This window comes from Schistocerca americana, chromosome 8, assembly GCF_021461395.2.
Source record: "Schistocerca americana isolate TAMUIC-IGC-003095 chromosome 8, iqSchAmer2.1, whole genome shotgun sequence".
Taxonomy (NCBI): Eukaryota; Metazoa; Arthropoda; class Insecta; order Orthoptera; family Acrididae; genus Schistocerca; species Schistocerca americana.
The window spans coordinates 336,647,595-336,673,823 of NC_060126.1; positions in this window are offsets into that span (position 1 = coordinate 336,647,595).

Below are 26,229 nucleotides of genomic sequence, written 5' to 3' on the forward strand. Positions count from 1 at the left end.
CGGATATTGAAGTAAACCTATGTCTGGTGATTATGAGCTCATTTCTGAGGTGACTTTTATAAACGCAGCTTCCATGATGAGTCCTGTGTGTATTTACTTCAACATTTCAGAGAGTAGTTATTGTATGTTTCTGTATTTGCCCAAACTTGGTGGCGATCCTTTCAATAAAGCAATGATTTACAGTGCATCCTACAAACAATAATGATTTTGAAAGTGGGATGGAACGTGTTTCATATCACCATTAATTACTGTATTTCTAAAGCAACATAATAGTTTTTATAAAACGGTAATACATGGAGTTTCTCCTAGCCATAGTGAGTAAATTCACAAAGGGAACAGTGTTTCAAGAAAATCCGTCTGAACCGCAACATCCTGTGGATTTCAGCTAGAGCGCGCCGGGGACTAGCGTATCAGTGCAACACACTGGTGGCAGATACAAGTGCAACTGTCAGCTGGAGAATATATAGTCACACAACTCGCCAGAGGGGGACCTCCCGCGAGAGACATAAAAATATTTCTCCCGAGTTTATGGGAAGTGCAGTTGGTCTGAGGGAGAAAATGGATCAAAAGGTCTTCTCCGATTCATCTGAAAAGCAGGATACCTGCGAGCACTGCGTACTACACTGTCTCTAGACAACGCACAGTTGTCATTTGTATGAACTTACATACTTAACTATCATCGATAAATTAGTACGTGTTATGATGTTCTAACACCGGAATAGTAACGTATGCTTGGAAGAATCACAGAAAATCTCTTTCATATATGTCTTCTGAGAAATTATTTATTGCCTGATACTATAAAAAGAAAATGATGGCTTTTGGAGGAGAATCACTAGTATTATTGACCCAAACAGAAAGGTGGCATTTCCTTTATAATTACACTACTGGCCACTAAAATTGCTACACAACGAAGATGACTTGCTACAGACGCGGAAGTTAACCGACAGGAAGAAGATGCTGCGATACGCAAATGATTAGCTTTTCAGATCATTCACTCAAGGTTGGCGCCGGTGGTGACACCCACAACGTGCTGACATGAGGAAAGTTTCCAACCGATTTCTCATACACAAACGTTGTTGTGATGCCTCGTGTAAGGAGGAGAAATGCGCACAATCACGTTTCCCACTTTGATCAAGGTCGGATTGTAGCCTATCGCGATTGTGGTTTATCGTATCGCGACATTGCTGCTCGCGTTGCTCAAGAACCCATGACTGTTAGCAGAATATGGAATCGGTGGGTTCAGGAGGGTAATACGGAACGCTGTGCTGGATCCCAACGGCCACGTATCACTAGCAGTCGTGCTGACTGGCATCTTATCCACATGGCTGTAACGGATCGTGCAGCCACGCCTAGATCCCTGAGTCAACAGATGGGTACGTTTGCAAGACAACAACCATCTGCACGAACAGTTCGACGACGTTTGCAGCAGCATGGACTATCAGCTCGGAGACCATGGCTGCGGTTACCCTTCACGCTGCATCACAGACAGAAGCGCCTGCGATGGTGTACTCAACGACGACCCTGGGAACACGAATGGATAAAGGTCGTTTTTTCTGATGAATACAGGGTCTGTTTACATCATGAGGGTCGCATCCGTGTTTGGCGACATCGCGGTGAACGCACATTGGAAGCGTGTATTCGTCATAGCCATACTGGCGTATCCCCCCGCGTGATGGTATGAGGTGCCATTGGTTACACGTCTTGGTCACCTCTTGTTCGCATTGACGGCACTTTGAACAGTGGACGTTACATTTCAGATGTCTTACGACCCGTGGCTCTACCCTTCACTCGATCCCGGCGAAACCCCACATTTCAGCAGGATAATGCACGATCACATGTTACAGGTTATGTGCGGTCCTTTCTGGATACAGAAAATGTGCGACTGCTGCCCTGGCCAGCACATTCTCCAGATGTCTCACCAATTGAAAACGTCTGGTCAATGGTGTCCGAGCAAATGGCTCGTGACAATACGCCAGTCACTACTCTTGATGAACTGTGGTATCGTGTTGAAGCTGCATGGCCAGCTGTAACTGTACACGCCATCCAAGCTCTGTTTGACAATGCCCAGGCGTATCAATGCTGTTATTACGGCCAGAGGTGGTTGTTCTGGGTACTGATTTCTCAGGATCTACGCACCCAAATTGCGTGAAAATGTAATCACATGTCAGTTCTAGTATAATATATGTGTCCAAGGAATACCCGTTTATCACATACATTTCTTCTTGGTGTAGCAATTTTAGTGGCCAGTGGTGTAAAAATTCATTCAGGAAATTAAAGGTATGCGAAGTTAGTAAAGTATCGTATAATATCTTATTTATCTATGCAATTATTCCCTGGAAAAACAAATCTGTCGGAATCGGAAGTCAATGACCTAGTCCAGGATGCACTGAGGAACAGGCTGCTGAATGTCTGCTTCGTTTCTAAGGTGACGAGCGATCAGGTGCTTGCCGGCCGAAGTGGCCGTGCGGTTCTATGCGCTGCAGTCTGGAACCGCGAGACCGCTACGGTCGCAGGTTCGAATCCTGCCTCTGGCATGGATGTGTGTGTGATGTCCTTAGGTTAGTTAGGTTTAAATAGTTCTAAGCTCTAGGGGACTAATGACCTCAGAAGTTGAGTCCCATAGTGCTCAGAGCCATTTGAACCATTTTTTTTTTTCATTAGGTGCCTCGTTAACGGTGCGAAGAGATTCGGGTCATACGGTGAACCGAGCGAGGTGGCGCTGTGGTTAGCACACTGGACTCGCATTCGGGAGGACGACGGTTCAATCCCGCGTCCGGCCATCCTGATTTAGGTTTTCCGTGATTTCCCTAAATCGCTCCAGGCTAATGCCGGGATGGTTCCTGTGAAAGGGCACGGCCGACTTCCTTCCCCGTCCTTCCTTAATCCGATGAGACCGATGACTTCGCTGTCTGGTCTCCTTCCCCAAACAACCATCCAACCAATCATACGGTGAGGGTTGCAATACAGTCTACCAAGTCGTTACAGTGGCAGTTAGTTGGCAGCCATCGAGCTCTTCCGAGGCAACTAAAAACAGATGTAGTAACGTAAGCTGAAATATATTTATTTATAATTTGATTAAACTTTTTTATTTTATGTTTCCTATTTAATTACATATTCAGTATTTTGTTCTGTTTCCGCGCTGAATGTGAACAAGAGTAGCGGAAAAATTTCTTCTATAGGAACACAAAAAAGCTAATATACTCTTGTTCTAAAAGAGTGCCTGAAATGTAGGGTAGCAGCTGCTTTATTCTATCTTGATCAGCATCTACTAAACTCCTTTCGCAAGGTTTTGGCATGCGAACATATTCGCGCTCTTTTTAACATCCAACTCACATCTCATTCCCACAACCTCCCCTAACCGCAACTATCTCGCACTCACTAGTCGATCGCTGCAGGTCGTTCATACCCACCCCACTCAATTATTCAGCTCAACTCATTGTCTTCATTTCTTTGTTTGTACGCCTCTGTTATTGTCTGTCTTACGGCTGAAGTCTCCTTATTTATGTCCTAGTACCACTGACTCCTCTCCCTCTCGCGGTCTCCCTCTTGCTCTATCTCACTGCTGCGATCTCATTCATCCTTCCCCACTGCTACCGTCTCTATGTTCCTCGTTGTCATAATCATAGACTCTGCCTCTCGTCATCAGTAGTTCTCACCTACTTCCACTTTCCCCTTCTCTTTGTTCCTTTCCCACTGGCACTATCTCCTCACTCTTTTCCTGTCCTGTTCTGTCATTATCAACTTCATTCTATTGCTATTGAGTCCTCTTTCTCTTACTCTGCCATCGTCTCCATCGCTCTTTCTATACCAAGACCATTGTCTACTATCTTCCATTATTTATTACTTTTCCATTTCTTTCCCACTACCACGGTCTCCATTTCTCACTATAAAAAAAGAGTGAATATTTTCGTATTCCTAAATTTTTGGGGAAAATTGTAAAGGGAGCGAGTAAGGTAGAATGAGACAACCTGTTTCCCCTCTTTCCAGTCATAGTCTTTTAAATCAGGAGCTTAGTTGCCTTTTCCTGCTCCTGTAGGTGCATTTTTCCGATGGTACCTTTATTTTCCTTGATGTAGCAGGGTATATCATTCGTATGGTAAGAGCTTCATGGGTCATAAAATTTTGATCCTTATATCTAAATAACACAAAATTTGTATTATATCTCAGACCGATTTCACGAGTTCCAAAATTTAGCACGTGCTTCAGTACGGCAACATGTGTTTCCAGGACACTTCTGTTGGAGAGACACCTAACAGCTTATTTCTCCGTACTATGTTACTTTATAAACTGTGTTTTTGCCTTCCAATGGTTGTTAGGTCAGTATTTTACAAAAACACGTTTCGAGGTTATTCGAGATCGGGATCTTAGGAATGTATCGCAAACAATTTCAGCCATTTGCTGTGCATAGCCGCCTTGGAATCGGCAGCTCGGCTCTGGTGTCCAAAAGCCATGTTTTTCGAGTTTTCCAAAGAACTACCCACGTTCTAAGTGGTACCTCCATAAGCCCCTCAAAGCACATCATAGAGCACATATAATGCAGAAAAGAACCAACCAATTTTTGTCCATTTACTTAAGCTGGAGATGTGTGTAATGTCCAAACGTTGGCCTTGTACTGGAGGATACTTACAGTAGGACGCTCCTCCTAGTGGGTATAAAAATTGTCCCTAACGAAAGGGACATCCAATAAGACTGGGCCCTTCCTGCCTATTACAAATAGAGTTCAAGGTATGAGCCTCGGAAGAATAACGTGTTTATATGCATGCATACCGATAGTTGCTGTTAACGTACTTTATAGCTACAGTGGTTGGACGAAAATATGGAAACGCCACGAGAAATGCAATTTTGAATATAAAACCAGATGCTGGCAAAGGCTGTAGGTATTTGACGGCGAACGGCACCTGTGAGTGCATGATGTCGGAGCCAAATGACTTAACGTGGACGAATTAGTGGTAGTCGTATAGTGTGGGCTTTCATAAGCAAGGACGCCCAAGTGTTTGTTGTTGCAAGAGGCACCAATTTATACTGCATATTGAGAAAACGGGAAATCATCATCCGCTAAGTGAGCACTTGGACGAATGGGTGTGTTGAAAGATAGTCATTTAAGAGGTCTGTAACGAAAATGTAAGGGGGCGACAATTGCAAAAGTCACTGTAGAACTGAATGTCGCTCTAGCGAATCGTGTCAGCACCAAAACAACACGAAGAGAGCTGTATTGCAGGGCGAGATGGAATTAAAAACGATACATCATTGATTCAAATACCCGTAATAGGGAAACGTGGTGCCGGCTGGATTGGCCGTGCGGTTCTAGGCGCTACAGTCTGGAACCGAGCGACCGCTACGGTCGCAGGTTCGAATCCTGCCTCGGGCATGGATGTGTGTGATATCCTTAGGTTAGTTACGTTTAATTAGTTCTAAGTTCTAGGCGACTGATGACCTCAGAAGTTAAGTCGCATAGTCCTCAGAGCCATTTGAACCATTTGGAAACGGGGTGCCGAAGCCGTAAAACCTGGACTATGGACCAATGGGAAAGAGTCATTTGGTCGAATGATTCCTGTTGCTCCCTATTTCCAACAGCTGGCTGACTTAACGTCTTAAGAGTGGAACAAGGCGAGGGTTCTGAGATCTAGGCGGACGTATCGTGCTATTCCGTGATCCTCATAGGTACTATGGAGTGCCGCATTACTGCCAAGTTATTATTAGTATGTGTCCATTTTGGCTGACACACTTTAAAATCGGTACATATTTGAGGACTTAGAATTACGATAACCCTGTTCCTACTGACGATACGCTTAACATTGAAGGCAATATTCGTTCCCCAATGGCGATGCTGTATTCCTAGACCATGTTCACATAGCTCGCATCTTCCAGCACTGGTTTTATAAGCGTGAGGATGAATTTTCAACTCTCCCCTGGCCACACCAGTCTTCAGACGTCAATACTGTTGAGCCGTTACTAATTAATTTGTAGAGAATGGTGAGTGATCTTGAGCCACCTCCTTCATTGTCACATGAACTTGCTACTATTTTGGAGGAATTAATATAAGTACCTCTACAAATTCATTGCACAGTGCATTTATTGCTTTGTCACTGCCGAGGGGTATAATATGTTTTAAAAAACGACTGGCCATTCTTAAACGAATGCCGTTTGCATTTTATTTGACACTGATATAAAAGCTACATTAAAAAACCATATTATTTCCCTTCTTTTACAGGAAACAGTAAATACACTTTAAAATCGGAACACATTTGAGGACACAGAATTACGATAACCCTGTTGCTATTGACGATACATTTAACATTAGAATGCATATATTTTTGGAATATATACTCTCGTTGTAAAAAATTTGTATACCATTGAAGTTTTAACTTTTTAATGTGAGACCAGTCTGAAGGGAGTTGACATCATATACTGGTTAACTTTCGGAATGACTGAACTGTATTCGAACGACCACCAGTTAGAGAAATATGACAGGACCTACATGTGCCGAAATCGACTGGTAGGCTTGCAGTTTTAAGTGCAGTTCTCACGTAACTACTACAATCATCACAGCTCTGACAGGTCTGAGGCATAGTAGAGCTGCAAAGCGTAAAGCATGGTTCAACTGTCCCATGTAATCGTCATCAAATTTCGTTGCATCCCTTTAACGGAAGAGGTTGTTATGGCAGCCAATGAAGGGACGACAAGCTACCAGTGGCAGTTTTGGCGCGCGTTGGAATAAATCACGCCAATCACCTGTCCTTCATGGTCGCTGATTTATTCCAGTGGCTAACAGGAAAAAAAAAGGAGAAGACCAGCTTTGCTCACGTGATTTCAACAAAACTTTAGTTTCTGTAGCGCGTCCGCTAGAAATGATCGTAATCCCTGATTCTGAGTCTACTGGAAGACTTGAACCTACGAAGATTCTGTGGGAAGTTGGGGAACTACTCCTACACATGGGGCATAAGGTTGAGAATTGTAGGTCCCCCTAAATATTTCACAGGTACACTGCACTTCAGAGGCTGTGCAGCCAATCCATACAGCCAAATGTGTTTGCGGTGGGTGCAAAGTTTTTTTTTATATCACGCCATTCTGCGTCCAGTCTATATCATGAGCCAAAGGGACTAGTGTAAAACGGAAAGAAATAGCTCCTGAAGATGAGACTATTAATACCCCAGACTTCAAAAGTCGCAGCATTCCAACGGAGGTTTGACATATGATGCACATCGCCTTTAGGCTGCTTTAATTTTAGTGGCTAGAACTTCAGTTTCAGCAGCTGTATTAGACTTTTCGCCGTAACTACGGAACTTACTTGATTGTTTCAAGTCGTCGTTCTGAAAATTTTATTCGTCAGTAGTTTCAAGTAGGACTGAGACCTGGTGGTCAAGAAAGGCATGATGCCGTTACCCTTGTGGACAGGGCCTTTATCAATTACCATTGGTTTGCTTTTCTTTTAATCACAGACAATTTATTTAAAATCAACAACAAATTAAAATAATGGCAATAATTTAAGAATTGTTTCATGGCTGAAGGCCTTATTGGCAAAAAATTAAGAATTGTTTAACTTGTAGTAACTTATAAACAACACAGTTATTAAAATATAGAAAACAATGCACCAAGGTCTTAAAGGTTAACTGCTAAAATACAGCTGTCACATTAGAATTTTAAGGCAAGTAGCGAGAGTCGCGGCTAAAGGCCTTTAACGCCAAGAAAGGCAATTGTTAAAAAAATTTAATAAACATGCTGCCAAACAGCAAGGCAATAGCAAAAGTTAATTTAAAAGACAGGCAACCCATCACCAAACAGGTGAGAGAAATGATGGTAACTTGGTAATACTATAACAAAATAATAACAATAATGAAACACAAGGGCTAGTCACAGACGGTGCTCCAGAAATCGACATCTGAGTAGGTCAGGCCAAAAACACTTTCGCGAGCGATGAGAAAGGCAGCCAAGAATTGCAATCACTTCACAAGATGGTAACTCAGGCTAGTGGCAGTCTAACGAACGAGTGATCATAATCTGCTGAAGGTACCTAACGTCCAATAACCAATGCAACGATGATACACCATTCGAAAGCCAGAACCGGCCGTCAGCACTACGTCCTCAGAATGCTGTTTTTAGAGCGTCCGAATGGAGAAAGGAACCACTACCACCAGAGAAGAAGAAACACCAACCGACCTACAAATCAAGAAAACTGTCAAAACTACACGCCTTACCGGACAGCAGCGGCAAGGCGAAGAAACGTACACTGCCGTTACATGCACTAACCTCCAGGGCAGGTCACTGGGGCGTTAGCGGCCACCAGGCAGGAAAAATACCGCTGGTTGAACTTAAACAGTAACACATAGAATGCAGCAATTAGTAACAAGAACCGAGGGAAGCTAGTTAGATGCGCCTTCCCCCAAGCACTCCACTCGCTGCTCTTCGTCTCGGCGACACTGCGAGCAGCAACACGAACCCAAGTCACTGGAGAATCGGCTTGTTGGATCCGGTTGACGACTAGGCCGTGTGCCCTCGCGACCACAGCCCTCCCACCCGGCAATGCATGCGTGCCTCCAGAGGTCCCGGCGTGTTCACGCACTGCCCTCTTGGCTACTCCGGAATCCCCAACCGAACTGCTCACTCACACGACCCGGAAGAACAACCACGTCACCCCAAAGATAGGGCCACAGTTACCACACATCGATAACGCCACTGCTGCCGCTAGCGAATAGACAACGCTTGCGAAACCAAGTGGCGCCAGTCAACATAAGAAGAATACAAACAACCGCAACCGTGTCAACTAAACGATACAGTCTGGCCTCCAACAGAGGACGGAAACCTACAACAGCATCAACACGAGCCGCAGCACGGTTCAAGGACCTGTATTAAGTGTGTCTTAATATTATCTGCGTCGTTAAACGATCACGAGGAAGTCGTTCAGTTTTGTTGTGTCCAGTCTTTCACTGATTCTTCTTTGTGCAGTTCTGCGTCAGTAACTTTCACATACGTAGTTTCTGGTGACAAAGTTGTTTGTGTTCCAAATCAGTTCCATTGTATTTTAGTCACTTTGAATCATCCCCATAGAAAAATCAGTGAATTACTGTGCTGATAAACTCCTTACATTATTTGATTTTCAAACAGCTGAGCAAAACTGAACGTACTCAGACACTTCTCTCTTTACTTATTCTGATCATCACTAAACTGACACACAATATTTTTAGCGCAACGCAATCTCAATTTCAATAATCCCTACAAAAGAATGGCCCTGACTAACAATAACCTATACCTTTCATGAATCACTTACCTCACAAAAATCTTCATTACTCGAACTACTGCAGTACAGCGAGCGCCAATACTGCCGGCTAAATAAAAGATTCTAACTACTGAAGTCACTAACTACTGATAGGCATAGTTAGTAAATGAAAGATTTTGAGAGAACAACAATGTATTTACCTTAATAGTGTTCAAAAGTCATGAGATATATATACCAATTAATGACATCCGGTCTTACAAATTTATTGTCTCTGATGGACACACGTCCAGATCATCCGCTCTCAAAACTCCGCCATCTCTCTCCCCACATCCACCACCGCTGGCGGCTCACCTCCAACTGCGCAACGCTACGCGCTGTTCACATCCAACTGCCCAACACTACAATAGCGAATATTCCAACAATACCATCCAGCCACAGACTGCACACAGAACAGCCAGTGATTTTCATACAGAGCGCTACGTGACGTTACCAACACAAAAACCTAAGCAGCCTACTTACAACTTGAGTACTGATATAATTCAAGAAACGAAAACTCCGCTTCTTTCCAAAATCTTGGTATGCACCTCATAGGTTTATTTGGCTTAACAAATTGTGTTAATTATCTCTTGGCACATGACGTTTCTGCAAACACTTGTTAGTAGTTGCTCCTTTCTTGAACACTCTTAATGTGGCACAGGTTGTGAATCAAATAACTTCTTGTCGGAGTCTAATGTTAACAATACACTTACGAAGGATACTACTGACTTGAAGTACAACTACGCATCCACAAAAGGAAATTTCGGACGTATAGTTCCTGCAACCACTCGCCTGCATAGCGGCGCATGTTAAAATGCTGCTTCCAGGCCGGGGAAGTGAGCCGGCTCCAGCTCGAAACGGCACACCAGATACGATCAGCCTATTCTATTATCTAGCAAAGCAAAGTGGAGAACTGACCACGGAGACAATACCGTCGTGTGTACATCCGAGGAACTGTGAGGAGTGCAGTAACACTGTACTCTCAAGCATTCTTACAACTGGAACGCTGTTATGCGCTGCACTTTTAGACGCGAATATCGCAGCGATTACACATTATCAGGTACATTGGTTTGTCAATGGACCTAACCCACAATCACTAGGAAAATATTTATTAACAGGATAATGTGTATGAATCCACATTTTGTCATAATAAACAGCTGCCTCCTTCATTGCTGATGGATTATGTTTCGTGGGAATCAAGTGTAATAACTAGAGACCGGTATATATGTATTTGCATGTTGTATATGCGTTAGCACATTTGGCTCCTTTTCGCCAGTTATTGCATATTTTAACTAAAAACTAGTGAAGATGCATATTTTCGTTTTATTTTTACCATATTTTAAAAATTTAGACGGACGGTCTCTACTTCGATCTAGTTTTGATGTCGCACAGATTGACCGCGAACTAGAACTGCTTGCAATCGCCAACGGAGATGCCACTTCCTAGCGAAATCATTATAGATTAGGAACAGGAACAGGTAGACTGAGTCAATGCACCCCCGATTAATCCCCTCCGTATGTCATAACGTCATAACGTATGCGTCGTTAACAACTAAATTAAACTACGCAAGCTTTTCGTCGCACGTCCATTGTTTCAGTTTAGCTTTCTATGTTCTTGTACACAGTTGAACGTGTTTACAACGTGTGGTGTGTAACGTGTTGTGCTCCTTGCCGCCCGAAAAAAAGAAACGTTTCGTGGGTAGCTGACACTCCTGAAACATTTCAATATGACGCAATTGTCTTATATTGTCGAGTTTGAGAGAAACGTTTCGTTCAGAAGAAAGTTTCAAATACACCAGCATGTCAAGAAAAGTCTCCAATTCGCAGGAATGTAGAAGAAAGGACCACGAAAACAACTTCTGACAACAGGTAGTTGCTGTAGCAGGGATTTCTCAAAAGGTACCCAAAAAAGTCGGTTTAGCATGGATCTAACTGAAGCTTTTATGGCAAGCAATATGCCTCTTCACAAACTTACAACCCCTATCCTCAGAGGCTTCCTGCGCAAATACTGATTAAATCAAAATATACCAAATGAATCAACATTGCGTAAAAATTACGTACCGACAATTTACATAAACGTTCTGGAAGATATACGAAATGAACTCAAGGACAGCATTATCCGGATTTCAGTTGTGGAAACTACAAACACTTGTGGCCGTTACATCGCAAATTTAACTGTTGGTGCTTTAAAAGAAGAGCGTTCTTCCTATTTAGCGGCCTGCAAATAACTTATTTTATTTACACGTCGAGTCCCGTAGGACCAAATTTAGGAGAAAATCTCCAAGGTCATGGAACGTTTCAGTACATGAAACTACAACATAAAAGTAATAACAGATAGAAATACAAAGTTTATGAACACGAAAAAAGTCAGTCCTTAAGTTTAATTAAACGCAATCAACAATACAACAAGAATCAGCTTCATTTTTCAGGGATCTCGTGGACAGAACGGAAGGTCTGACCCATGAGGAAATGTTTCAGTTTCGATTTGATAGCTCGTGGATTACTGCTACGATTTTTGAATTCGAGTGGTAGCTTATTGAAAATGGATGCCACAGTATACTGCACACGTTTCTGCACAATAGTTAAGGAAGTCCGTTCCATATGCAGGTTTGATTTCTGATGAGTATTAACTGAGTGAAAGTAGCTTATTCTTGGGAATAAGCTGATATTGTTGACAAGTAATGACAGTAAGGAATATATATACTGAGAGGCCAGTGTCAAAATACCCAGACTCGTGTAAAGGGGTCGACAAGAAGTTCGTGAACTTATGCCACTTATTGCCCGAACCGCCCGTTTATGAGCCAAAAATATCCTTTTAGAATGGGAAGAGCTACCCCAAAATATAATACTATACGACATAAGCGAATGAAAATAAACTAAGTAGACTAATTTTCTTGTCGAACGATCACTCACTTCAAATAACGTTCGAATATAAAAAATGGCAGCATTAAGTCTTTGATGAAGATCCTGAAGGTGGGCTTTCCACGACAGTTTACTATCTATCTGGAAACCTAGAAATTAGAACTGTTCAGTTTCACTAATCATATGCCCATTCTTTGAAATTAAAACGTCGGCTTTTGTTGAATTGTGTGTTAGAAACTGTAAAAACTGAGTCTTACTGTAATCTAGCATAAGTAGACGAGAACTTAGATCATGGACTGCACTATTTGAAACAGAGTCAACGTTGCACACAACGTCCTTTACTACCAAGATACTGTCATCAGCAAACGGAAATATTTTTGAGTTACCCGTAATACTGGAGGGAATATCATTTATCTAAATAAGGTACAGGAGTGGCTCCAACAGTGATCCCTGGGGCACCCCACATTTGATTGTACCAGACTCGGACCCCACACCACTGCCATTGTCAACACTGTGAATAATGACCTCTTGCTGTCTGTTGTTAAAGTAAGACTTGAACCAGTTTTGAGCTACTCCCCGTATTCCGTAATGGCCCAACTTCTGGAGCAATATTTTGTGATGAACACAATCATATGCCTTAGCTAAATGAAAAAATATCCCTAGCGTTCGAAACCTTTTGTTTATCCCTTTCAAAAAAGAGAATATTGCATTTTCAGTTGTTAAACAACTTCTAAAGCCGAACTGTACATTAGGTAGATTTGAGAATGAGGGTATTAGAAAAATATTTCCAGAATCTTCTGCAGATGAAAGAGTGTTTGTGTTTACTTCAGATGCTGCTCCCTATACGATCAAGGTAGAAAAAGCCCTCCCAGAATTTTATCCCAGTTTGATTCATGTGACGTGTTTTTCTCATGGTGTACATCGCCTTGCTGAAGAAGTACCCTCCACGTTTATGAAGCTTAATAAATTTATTTCATCCACAAAGGAAGTGTTTCAAAGGCTCTTGCTCGCATCATGACCTACAAGGAAAAACTACCAAATGTGCCTTTATCTCCCGAATCAGTGGTAACTCGTTGGGGTACGTGGGTCAACGCTGCGTTGTTTTATAATGAACATTTCGAGGCCATTGGGGGAGCGGTAGACGACTTCGTTGGTGCAAAGGCTTTGGCAGTTTGCCAGTGCAAGAAAGCTTTTAATGATTCCGGTATTAAAAAAGACATTACTGTGAGTAGCACTCATTTTCCCCATACACCTGCAAGTATTAAAAAGCTTGAATCTCAAGGTTTGGCGTTAAATGAATCTATTCAGCTAATGAATAAAATTATTATAGTGGACTACTCATTGCCGGAGGCATTCCCAAGTAAACTTAAACAAAAGTTTGAAACAATTTAAAAAAATAGCACTGGCTTGGAACCCTTGTACCAAATTGATAGCTTTATTAATGAGGTGCGTTAAGTTTTATCAGAAATAATTAGTTGCTTACATGACATCCAAATTCAAACACTACCCAGTTACCTCAGTTGATGAAAAGTCTCTTTCTGCTTACAAAAATGTTTTGAGTGATCGAACACACAATCTTACTACTGACCATCTGGAACATTACTTGACCACTTATGCTTAGAATAGTAGAAAAATGTAAAATAAATTGTAAACGATGCTTTTGGCCAAATACTAATAATTAAAAGTTAAACCTGTACAAAAAATTCACAATTCCATCTTGTTTTTTAAATAAAATCTTACAGAGTTTTTGACCGTGCCGCTCTGCGTGCTATGTATCTCGAAGTTGGTGCGGTGCATATCGATTGTTTCCTTGCGACTCACTCGCATCGCATCCGCTTGTTACCGACAACAATAGAAAACAAGGAACAATTATTGAAACACGGTATGCGTCACCATTTTGCAAATTTTTAGAAAATAATCCCAGAGAGACACCACCCTCACCTCTACCAGAAAGTATTCAGAAAATGAAATAGCGATGTTTGGTTAGTTACTTAGCTAGTCAGATGATTTGTTTGATAATTAAAAGTTGTATGGCCTCATGACCACGAAACAAACAAAACTTATCCAAATCTGCGGAAAAAATTAGTGTTTTGGTCAACATTTGTAAAACTCTCATTCCTCTCTCTAACCCCACCCTATGCGGAGAGGGAGAATTTTAGTTCTAGCGAATCAAGATTTACGAAGTAAATAAGTATTTTATATCTATCCGTAACCATTTTCCACGCAAAAATGAGGACATGGATTTTCTTAAATCACAGCGCCAACTACCCAAAATAAAATGTTTTAGGCAAAATGTACGTAGTTTTCTACGTGGAATTCGATTCTGCCATAAAAATTGCCGGGTTCCCACTTGAATTTTTAAAGTTTCTTCCCGCCCCACCCCCGGGGGGCTGGAGTGGCGGGCTAATTTTAGCACCAGCAGATGCCCCCTCGAAAATAATCAATTTTCGATTCTACAGACTTTTTTCTTGTGAAGGTGATATTTCCAGTTATTCTGGTTTGTCAACTTAAAATTTACGTCCAGTCTAATGCACGTAGTAACTACATGTTTTTTATTATTTGATCTTGCATATTTCGACACTTCATCCATTTTTTAGCATGTTTCATACGTATTTACATGCATATTTTAAGGATTTAATGATGGATATACTCCGGTCTCTAGTAATAACCCTTCTTTTAAACAATGTCGTCTAGTTCGAACGTGATGCATTTTCCATTCCGGCACAATTTAATGGCAAATCTAGCAGACATAAAAACTTTCTGTGTGAGACTGCTAGTTGTTACTAAAGCTGTAAAGATCTCCCAAAGTTGCTATTACTCGTATTGCTTCTAATATCGGAGAACATGCTGCCTTAAAACACATTCATCCATATCGTCAGAGGTATAATACTTAAGACCTGTTTGTTCCTTCTTCTTTCAGGTAGTCTCCTGAATGCCATTCCACTAAACTTCCTCTCCATCCTGATGTTAATTACACATCATCTATTAACTCAAATATTAATGTTAAAGAAGGCTGACAGTATTGCGTTATCAGTAAAATAAAAACAGGAGATTAGTGTTTAGTGTCTCGTCGACAGCCAGGTCACTAGGCAGAGAGTACATGCTCGGAATAAGGAAGGATGGGTAAGGACATCGGTCGTGCTTTTTAGTGGGACCCATGATGATATTTACCTTAGCTGATTTACGTAAATCTATGTACCCTGGGGTGACAAGTCTTGGAATAGGGATGTGCTTATATACAGATAGCTGTAGCAGTACATCGATGGCGCTGTCGTTTCTACTCAGGTGATTCATGTGAAAAGGTTTCCGATGTGTTTATGACCGCACGGCGGAAATTTACAGATTTTCAAAAAATGGCTCAATTGACTCTGAGCACTATGCGACTTAACATCTGAGGTCATCAGTCCCCTAGAACCGCTCGATCACAGCGGCCGGCAACAGATTTTAAAAGCCAACTGGTAGCTGGAGCTAGACGCATGGGAATTCAATATTCCGAAAGAGTGCCGAGAATACCACATATCAGGCATTGCCTCTCACCACGGACTACTTACTGGCCGATGGCCTTCACTAAACGACCGAGAGCAGTGGCGTTTGAGTAGAGTTGTCAGTGTTAACAGACAAGCAGCACTGTGTGAAATAACCACAGTCTCTATATGGGACGTACGACGAACGTATCCGTTACGGCAGCGCCTCTTCCGGGCTTCTGACCATATCGGTTGTACCCTACACGACTGGAAAAACGAGACCTGAATTCCGATTTGAGTTGGTAAGAGCTGATGGAAGGCTTGGAATGTGGTGCAGAACTCAAGAGACCATGGAACCAAACTGATAACTAGGCAGTGTGCAAAGTGTTGATGACTCGATAATGGTGTGGAATGTGTTTACATTGTATAGACTGTGTCCTCTGGTCCAACTGAACCGATCATTAACTGCAAGTGGTTACGCTCGGCTACTTGGAGACAAACTGCAGCCAATCAAAGACTTCTTGTTCCCAAGCAACCAGGCATTTTTATTGATGGCAGTGCACCATATCACCGACTTGAACATTCTGGACAGTACGAGATAATGACTTTGCCACCCGGATCGCCCGACATGATTTCCATCGAACGTTTGTGGGATACAATCCAGATATCATTTGGTGCACATAATAGTGCACAAGTACACTACTGGCCATTAAAATTGCTACAGAAAGACGAACTGCAGATGATAAACGGATATTCATTGTACAAATATATTATACTAGAACTGACATGTGATTACATTTTCACGCAATTTGGGTGCATAGATCCTGAGAAATCAGTACCCAGAACAACAACCTCTGGCCGTAATACCGGCCCTGATACGCATGAGCATTGAGTCAAACAGAGCTTGGATGGTGCGTATAGGTACAGCTAGACATGCAGCTTCAACACGATACCACAGTTCATCAAGAGTAGTGACTGGCGTATTGTGACGAGCCAGTTGATCGGCCACCATTGACCAGACGTTTCCAGTTGGTTAGAGATCTGGAGAATGTGCTGGGCAGGGCAGCAGTCGAAAATTTTCTGTATCCAGAAAGGCCCGTACAGGACCTGCAACATGCGGTCGTGCATTATCCTGCTGAAATGTAGGGTTTTGCAGGGATCGAATGAAGGGTAGAACCACGGGTCGTAACACATCTGAAATGTAACGTCCACTGTTCTAAGTGCCATCAATGCGAACAACAGGTGATCGAAACGTGTAACCAATGGCACGTCATACCATCACGCCTGGTGATACGCCAGCAAGGCGATATACGAATACACTCTTCCAATGTGCGTTCACCGCGATGTCGCCAAACACGGATGCGACCATCATGATGCTGTCAACAGAACATGGATTCATCCGAAAAAATGACGTTTTACCATTCGTGCACCCAGGTTCGTCGTTGAGTACACCATCGCAGGCGCTCCTGTCTGTGATGCAGCGTCAAGGGTAATCACAACCATGGTCTCCGAGCTGATAGTCAGTCCATGCTGCCGCAAACGTCGTCGTCGAACTGTTCGTGCAGGTGGTTGTTGTCTTGCAAACGCCCCCATCTGTTGACTCAGGGATCGAGACGGGGCTGCACGATCCGTTACAGGCATGCGGATAAGATGCCTGTCATCTCGACCACTAGTGATACGAGGCGGTTGGTAGCCAGCACGGCGTTCCGTATTACTCTCCTGAACGCACCGATTCCATATTCTGCTAACAGTCATTGGATCTCGATCAACGCGAGCAGCAATGTAGCGATACGATAAACCGCAATCGCGATAGGCTATAATCCGACCATTATTAAAGTCGGAAACGTGATGGTACGCATTTCTTCTCCTTACACGAGGCATCACAACAACGTTTCACCAGGCAACGCTGGTCAACTGGTGTTTATGTACGACAAATTGGTTGGAAACTTTCCCCATGTAGCACGTTGTAGGTGTCGCCACCGGCACCAACCTTGTGTGAATGCTCTGAAAAGCTAATCATTTGCTTATCACAGCATCTTCTTCCTGTCGGTTAAATTTCGCGTCTGTATCAAGTCATTTTTGTGGTGTAGTAATTTTAATGGCCAGTAGCGTAATAGCGCACCGGCAACACTTTATCTATTATGGAGGTAGCATAGCTCAGTATTTCTGCACGGGATTTCCAACGACTTGTCTAGTCCATGCCACGTCGAGCTGCAGTACCACCCCGGGCAAAAGTAGAACCGACACGAGATTAGGAGGATCCCGCGACATTTGTTATCTCGGTGTATATCTTGATGGTTGGACGGGCAATGTCGTCCTCCGAAATGTGAGTTCAGCGTGCTACCCTGAACGCCGCCTCACTTTGTATTGTCACCAGAGAAGCTGTAACTCCAGACTGGTCAGTCAGCATAGAACCGTGGTCTAGAGCGTAGAAAAGTTTTCGGGTGTCACGTGACTAACAAATGCGTCAGGAATATTAATCCCTCAGACTGCCGCCCACGCCAACCTTGGTAATGTGACTAGACACTCGAAGGAACAACCACAGGTAAACCGAGGGCAGGCAGACCTCGTGCAGCGACGGCCAGCGGCATCGAGGCATCGACTGAGTGATTGTAATATATATATATATATATATATATATATATATATATATATATATATATATATATGTGTGTGTGTGTGTGTGTTTGTGTGTGTGTGTGTGTGTGTGTGTGTGTGTGTGCGTGTGCGTGTATGTGTGTGAGTGTGTGTGTGTGAAAGAAATCACTCTTGAGTTCACAAATGCTACCAGCATTTCCGCTAACACGTGTTGCGTAGTCAGTTATAAATAATGGTGTGCAATGGTCGAGCAGCTTCTCATGAATCACACATTCGTCGTTGTATAACCATCGCCGCTACTGGACAATGGATGACTACAGACAAGTCATTTGGAGTGATGAATCACGCTGTACCCTGAGGGAATCTGATGGAAGGGTTAGGATTTGACAACCACCTGAAGAACATTTCCAGCAATCAGGTACAGTGCGAACAGTGAAGTATGGAGGAGGATGAAGTGGTGTTATGGTATGGGATCGTTTTTCGTGGTTGTGGGTGTGGTGCCCTTATTGAGCTTAAGAGAACTTTAAATGCGTAAAGTAGTGTGTGTGGCGTACAGTAGAGAAATAGTCCTTAGACGAGGTTTGTTTGCATCAACATAATGTACTCTGTCATAATGGAGCATCTGTGCGGCAATGGTTAGTGGAAAATAACTTCATTCAAATGAGTTCACCTGCCAATACTTATGATCTGAACCCTATGAAACACGAGTGGGACGAGTTGGAGCGTCGACTTTATTCCAAAAATGGCTCTGAGCACTATGGGACTCAACTGCTGTGGTTATAAGTCCCCTAGAACTTAGAACTACTTAAACCTAACTAACCCAAGGACAGCACACAACACCCAGCCATCACGAGGCAGAGAAAATCCCTGACCCCGCCAGGAATCGAACCCGGGAACCAGGGCGTGGGAAGCGAGAACGCTACTGTACGACCACGAGATGCGGGCGACTTTATTCCAATTCCCAGCGTCCAACACCACTACACTCTCGGGTTTCGGCTCTTGTGGAAGGCTGGACAGCCATTCCTCCACGAATAGTCAGACACCTCAATCAAGGTGGACTCAGCAGAGTGCAGGCTGTCAAAAAGGCTAAAGATCGCTACTAATGTCCACTAATAGGTGTTCAGATACGCTTGGCGGGGTAGTGTATTTTCCGCGATCACTTGCGTGCTTTTTCTGCGAGGTGACAGCGCGCACTAAATGTACTGGAGCATGGCTGTACTTCGGCCACTGTCGGATATAGAGTTCGATTTATCGAGTAATGTTTGGCCTTAACAATTAGAGGACAGCATGTTCAGTGCGTCTATGTACACAAAGTTAGTGTCAAGTTTGGAGTTGAAGACTACACAAAAATGACATATAACTGAGAAATAAATATTTCAAATTTGGAACCTCCTGGTAGACAGACCGTGTGCCCGACCGAGATTCGAACTCCGGACTTATGGTTTTCATGGGCAAGTGCTCTGCCGACTCAATCTTGCAGCGTGTTTCACATCAGTCGCTCAGTCTGCTACAGAGTGGAAATTTCATTCTGCTTTATATTTATTGGTGTCCTCAATGAGGAGACTCTTCACACGTTAAAAAAACCTAATTCTGCTAGCGATCGAAGCAAAATATTTATCTCTCGGAAATCAGACATCGCCTTACAGCTTCAACCAAACCAGGGACCACCGCGCGGGATTAGCCGAGAAGTCTAGGGCGCTGCAGCCACGGACTGTGCGGCTGGTCCCGGCGAAGGTTCGAGTCCTCCTTCGGGCATGGGTGTGTGTGCTTGTCAAATGGTTCAAATGGCTGTGAGCACTATGGGACTCAACATCTATGGTCATCAGTCCCCTAGAACTTAGAACTACTTAAACCTAACTAACCCAAGGACAGCACACAACACCCAGCCATCACGAGGCAGAGAAAATCCCTGACCCCGCCGGGAATCGAAACCGGGCGTGGGAAGCGAGAACGCTACCGCACGACCACGAGATGCGGGCGTGTGCTTGTCCTTAGGATAATTTAGGTTAAGTAGTGTGCAAGCTTAGGGACTGATGACCTTAGCAGTTAGGTCCCATAAGACTTATGAACACATTTTTGAAACCAGGGACTCCGTCAGCCTCCGAGTGAAGATTTTTGGAATTAAAGAGTAATACATTCTTATTTGCATGCTCATTAATATAGCGCTTATCACATATAATCAGGTCCAAAATTACGAGGGCTATTCGGAAGGTAACGAACGATAGGTCGCGGAATAGAAACCACAGTGAAAATCAAGACTGTTTTATTTGAAACAGTTAGCCCCCCCCCCCCCCAATGAACCATGGACCTTGCAGTTGGTGGGGAGGCTTGCGTGCCTCAGCGATACAGATAGCCGTACCGTAGGTGCAACCACAACGGAGGAGTATCTGTTGAGAGGCCAGACAAACGTGTGGTTCCTGAAGAGGGGCAGCAGCCTTTTCAGTAGTTGCAAGGGCAACAGTCTGGATGATTGACTGATCTGGCCTTGTAACACTAACCAAAAAGACCTTGCTGTGCTGGTACTGCGAATGGTTGAAAGCAAGGGGAAACTACGGCCGTAATTTTTCCCGAGGGCATGCAGCTTTACTGTATGGTTAAATGATGATAGCTTCCTCTTGGGTAAAATATTCCGGAGATAAAATAGTCCCCCATTCGGATCTCCGGGTGGGGACTACTCAAGAGGATGTCATTATCAGGAGAAAGAAAACTGGCGTTCTACGGATCGGAGCGTGGAATGTCAGATCCCTTAGTCGGGCTGGTAGGTTAGAAAATTTAAAAAGGGAAATGTATAGGTTAAAGATTGATATAGGGGGAATTAGTGAAGTTCGGTGGAAGGAGGTACAGGACTTCTGGTCAGGTGCCTACAGTGTTATAAACACAAAATCAAATTGGGGTAATGCAGGAGTAGGTTTAATAATGAATAGGAAAATAGGAATGCGGGTAAGCAACTGCAAACAGCATAGTGAACCCATTATTGTGGCCAAGATAGATACGAAACCCACGCCTACTACAGTAGTACAAGTTTATATGCCAACTAACTCTGCAGATGACGAAGAAATTGAAGAATTGTATGATGAAATAAAAGAAAATATTCAGATTGTGAAGGGAGATGAAAATTTTATAGTCGTGGGTGACTGGAATTCGGAAGTAGGAAAAGGGAGAGAAGGAAACGTAGTAGGTGAATATGGATTGTGGGTAAGAAATGAAAGAGGAAGCCGCCTGGTAGAACTTTGCACTGAGCACATATTAATCATAGCTAACACTTGGTTTAAGAATCATGAAAGAAGGTTGTATACATGGAAGAACCCTGGAGATACTAAAAGGTATCAAATAGATTATATAATCGTAAGACAGAGATTTAGGAATCAGGTTTTAAATTTTAAGACATTACCTGGGGCAGGTGTGGATTCTGACCACAATCTATTGGTTATGACCTGTAGATTAAAACTGAAGAAACTGCAAAAAGGTGGGAATTTAAGGAGATGGGACCTGGATAAACTGAAAGAACCAGAGGTTGTACAGAGTTTCAGGGAGAGCATAAGGGAACAATTAACAGGAATGGGGGAAAGAAATACAGTAGAAGAAGAATGGGTAGCTTTGAGGAATGAAGTAGTGAAGGCAGCTGAGGATCAAGTAGGTAAAAAGACGAGGGCTAGTAGAAATCCTTGGGTGACAGAAGAAATACTGAATTTAATTGATGAAAGGAGAATATATAAAAATGGCTAAGCAGGCATGGATAGAGGACAAATGTAAGGATGTAGAGACTTACCTCACTAGGGGTAAGATAGATACTGCCTACAGGAAAATTAAAGAGACCTTCAGACAAAAGAGAACCACTTGTATGAATATCAAAAGCTCAGATGGAAAACCCAGTTCTAAGCAAAGAAGGGAAAGTAGACAGGTTGTAGGAGTATATAGACGGTCTATACAAGGGTGATGTACTTGAGGACAATATTATGGAATTGGAAGAGGACATAGATGAAGATGAAATGGAGATATAATACTTCGTGAAGAGTTTGACAGAGCACTGAGAGACCTGAGTCGAAACAAGGCCCCGGGAGTAGACAACATTCCATTAGAACTACTGACAGCCTTGGGAGAGCCAGTCCTGACGAAACTCTACAATCTGGTGAGGAAGATGTATGAAACAGGCGAAATACCCTCAGACTTCAAGAAGAATATAATAATTCCAATTCCAAAGAAAGCAGGTGTTGACAAATGTGATAATTACCGAACTATCAATTTAATAAGTCACGGCTGCAAAATACTAACGCTGATTCTTTGCAGACGAGTGGAAAAACTGGTAGAAGCAGACCTCGGGGAAGATCAGTTTGGATTCCGTAGAAATGTTGGAACACGTCAGGCAATACTGACCCTACGACTTATCTTAGAAGTTAGATTAAGGAAAGGCAAACCTACGTTTCTAGACTTAGAAGAAGCTTTTGACAATGTTGACTGGAATACGCTCTTTCAAATTCTGAAGGTGGCAAGGGTAAAATACAGGGAGCTAAAGGCTATTTACAATTTGTACAGAAACCAGATGGCAGTTATAAGAGTCGAGGCGTATGAAAGGGAAGCAGTGGTCGGGAAGGGAGTGAGACAGGGTTGTAGTCTGTCCCCGATGTTATTCAATCTGTATATTGAGCAAGCAGTGAAGGAAACAAAAGAAAAATTCGGAGTAGGTATTAAAATCCATGGAGAAGAAATAAAAATTTTTAGGTTCGCCGATGACATTGTAATTCTGTCAGAGACAGCAAAGGACTTGGAAGAGGCAGTTGAACGGAATGGACAGTGTCTTGAAAGGTGGATATAAGATCAACATCAACAAAAGCAAAACGAGGATTATGGAAAGCAGTCGTATTAAGTCAGGTGATGCTGAGGGAATTAGATTAGGAAATGAGACACTTAAAGTAGTAAAGGAATTTTGCTATTTGGGGGGGAAAATAACTGATGATTGTCGAAGTAGAGAGGATATAAAATGTAGACTGGCAATGGCAAGGAAAGCGTTTGTGAAGAAGAGAAATTTGTTGACACCGAATATAGATTTAAGTGTCAGGAAGTCATTTCTGAAAGTATTTGTATGGAGTGTAGCTCTGTATGGAAGTCAAACATGGACGATAAATAGTTTGGATAAGTAGATAATAGAAGCATTTAATGTGGTGCTACAGAAGAATGCTGAAGATTAGAAGGGTAGATCACATAACTAACGAGGAAGTATTGAATAGGATTGGGGAGAAGAGAAGTTTGTGGCACTACTTGACCAGAAGAAGGGCTCGGTTGGTAGGACATCTGTTTAGGCATCAAGGGATCACCAATTTAGTGTTGGAGGGCAGCGTGGAGGGTAAAACTCGTAGAGGGAGACCAAGAGATGAGTACACTAAGCAGATTCAGAAGGATGTATATTGCAGTAGGTACTGGGAGATGAAGAAGCTTGCACAGGATAGAGTAGCACGGAGATCTGCATTAAAGCAGTCTCAGGACTGAAGACCACAACAACAACAGTTACAACTTCCAGCTAGTTATCTCCATAGTCGCCGTTCCGACTTAGGCGTTTGTCGTAACGTTGTACTAACTTTCCAATACCCTTGTTATAGAAGGCAGCCGCCAGTGCTTTCCGCCAATTCTCGAAGCTGGCTTACAGCTCGTTGTCTGTGCCAACATGTTGTCTTCATAACCAGCCGTTCATTGGAGCAGAGATTAAACTCAGAGGGAGGCAATTACGGGATGTATTGTGGGTAATCAAATATTTCCAAATGAAATCGATGCAGGAGCGTCTTCATTGCCCCTGCTGGATACGGCTGAGAATTGTCCTGAAGAAAACGCACGACAGTTATGTAATGTTGGCTGCATCCCTTCAGGCGAAATTTCTCACCACTCGTACTTGGCTTGAGACACTATTGTTCTAGGTATCTTTATGTCCACCCTGTGTGCTCATAAGTAAAAAGAACGACTTAAAGAGATCGACGGGCCTACTGGAGACAATGCCCAACACATCTGTTGCAAAACGCCATCGGAAGTTCACTTTGGTTTCCATTTCTCGACCGATCGTTCCTTACATTCCGAATAACACTCGTAGGAAAGGACTCGGCGTTGTAATTAGTCCGGCATTTCGTCCTAAAAGCCAGATTACATATTTTAAGTTTAAATAAAGTTTGTTGGGTGCTTTCAGTAGTTTATTAATAAAATAGTAATGAATTACAGTCAGTTTTTTGCGAGATCAACCTTAAACATGCGCCAAAGAAGAAAAATCAGTCATTTAACAGCTTAATTATTTCGAATTTAAGATAGTAACTAGACCTTAAACGCCTTAGGTGCTCACTTTTCGTATTCGGAAGATAATCTTATGTCAAAGTAAACCAAAAGTTCTTAATTGAACAGAAATAAAATTGCTTGTTCTTCTGGGACAGAAATCTAAACTACTTATATATTCAAAAACTCCAGTCATTTCAGTTAGCCATATTTAAACACAGGACACTGACATAAGAATGACATTGGTTGGCATAGCTAGAAATCGTGATGGTAAATCTTTTTCCTCTTTATTCCTTGCGCTTGCATCGTTAGCTTGGAAAGGGTCATTGTTCTGCGTTCCCTACTTTCCCGCTACAAAACCTAATAAAAGCTATACAGCTCTGACTGTAATATATTTCACAGAATACGACGGTAAAAAGGCGGACGGTCCTGCTAAAGTCGGACACATGGCAGACTTAGAGGCACAGGAAGTGACAGTAGGATCTTCGTGTCAGAGTCTAGTGTTAAGAATGAATTTTTAAACGACAATGCCGGTTGCACAGAGTGAAGTATACAGGGTGTATCATAAGTAATGGCGTAAACGCATACAGTTCAAATACACGATACTAGAAGTAAAAAAGTCTCAGTGAACATAGATTCGAAAATGCATACCTTAAGAGCTACGAATAATTTTTCATCTTCGATACTGTTAATCAAATCTCTTCCACTGTTAGCTCTTTGCTTTCCATATTTTGAGAAGTGATAATATCGAGAAAAACAATGAGCACTTGTTCATTGGAAGTGTTGTGTTCCAAAGTACACAGATAAACAAGTGTTCATAGCTCTTAAGGTATGCATTTTACAGCCCATGTTTAAGGAACATTTTTTTCTTGTTTCGGTCCATATTATCAGTTCCCAAAATATGGAAAGCAAAGAGTTTGCAGCAGAAGAGATTTGCTTCATAGTATCGAAGATGAAAAATTGCTCGTAGCTCTTAAGGTATGCATTTTCCACCCTATGTTTACTGAGACTTAATTTCTTCTAGTATCATGTATTTTCATCTGTGTGTGTGTCTGGCATTAATTATGATACACCCTGTATGCGTAAATGATATACATTATATTTTCACACAGTGAAATGGATGTAACTCACGGGATACTTTTGTCGGGGGAAAACTTCCCTGATAATGCGGCATAAAGTAACATAGATCCTAAGACAAAAATGGATGACGTACCATGAGGAAATTATTGGAATGGGACGTAATATGTAGATGCGACGTACATGTACAGAAAAACAGATAATAACAAATCCAGAAAAATTGAATGATTTATTCAAGAGAAAGAGCTGCATATATTGAGCAAGTCAACATCGCGTGGGTCCATTTCTGGTCCTTATGCAAGAAATTAATCGGCTTAGCATTAATTCACAGTATTGCTGTGTCTTCTTAAGGGATATAGTGCCAAATTCTGGCCAATTTGAGCTTTAAATTGCGAAAATTCCGAGATGGTTGGAGCCTGTACATGTAATTCTTCAAACTTTTTCAATTGGGAAGTGATGTGGCGACGTTGCCGTCCAAGGGTGTTTTCGGTAAGCACGAAGACAAGCAGTAGAAACTCTCGCCATGTGTAGCGAGATTTGTCTTGTTGAAATGTAAGGCGAGAATGGCGTCCCATGACGGCAACAAAAGGTGGCTTAGAATATAGTCGACGAACCGCTGTGCTGCTACGAAAAGTAGTGATAACCCCGAACATAACGCGTGGTTGCCGGACCATATGCTGGGTGGCAGTCGGGGTAGTATCCAACTGCTATCCGAGGGATCTCCAGACAT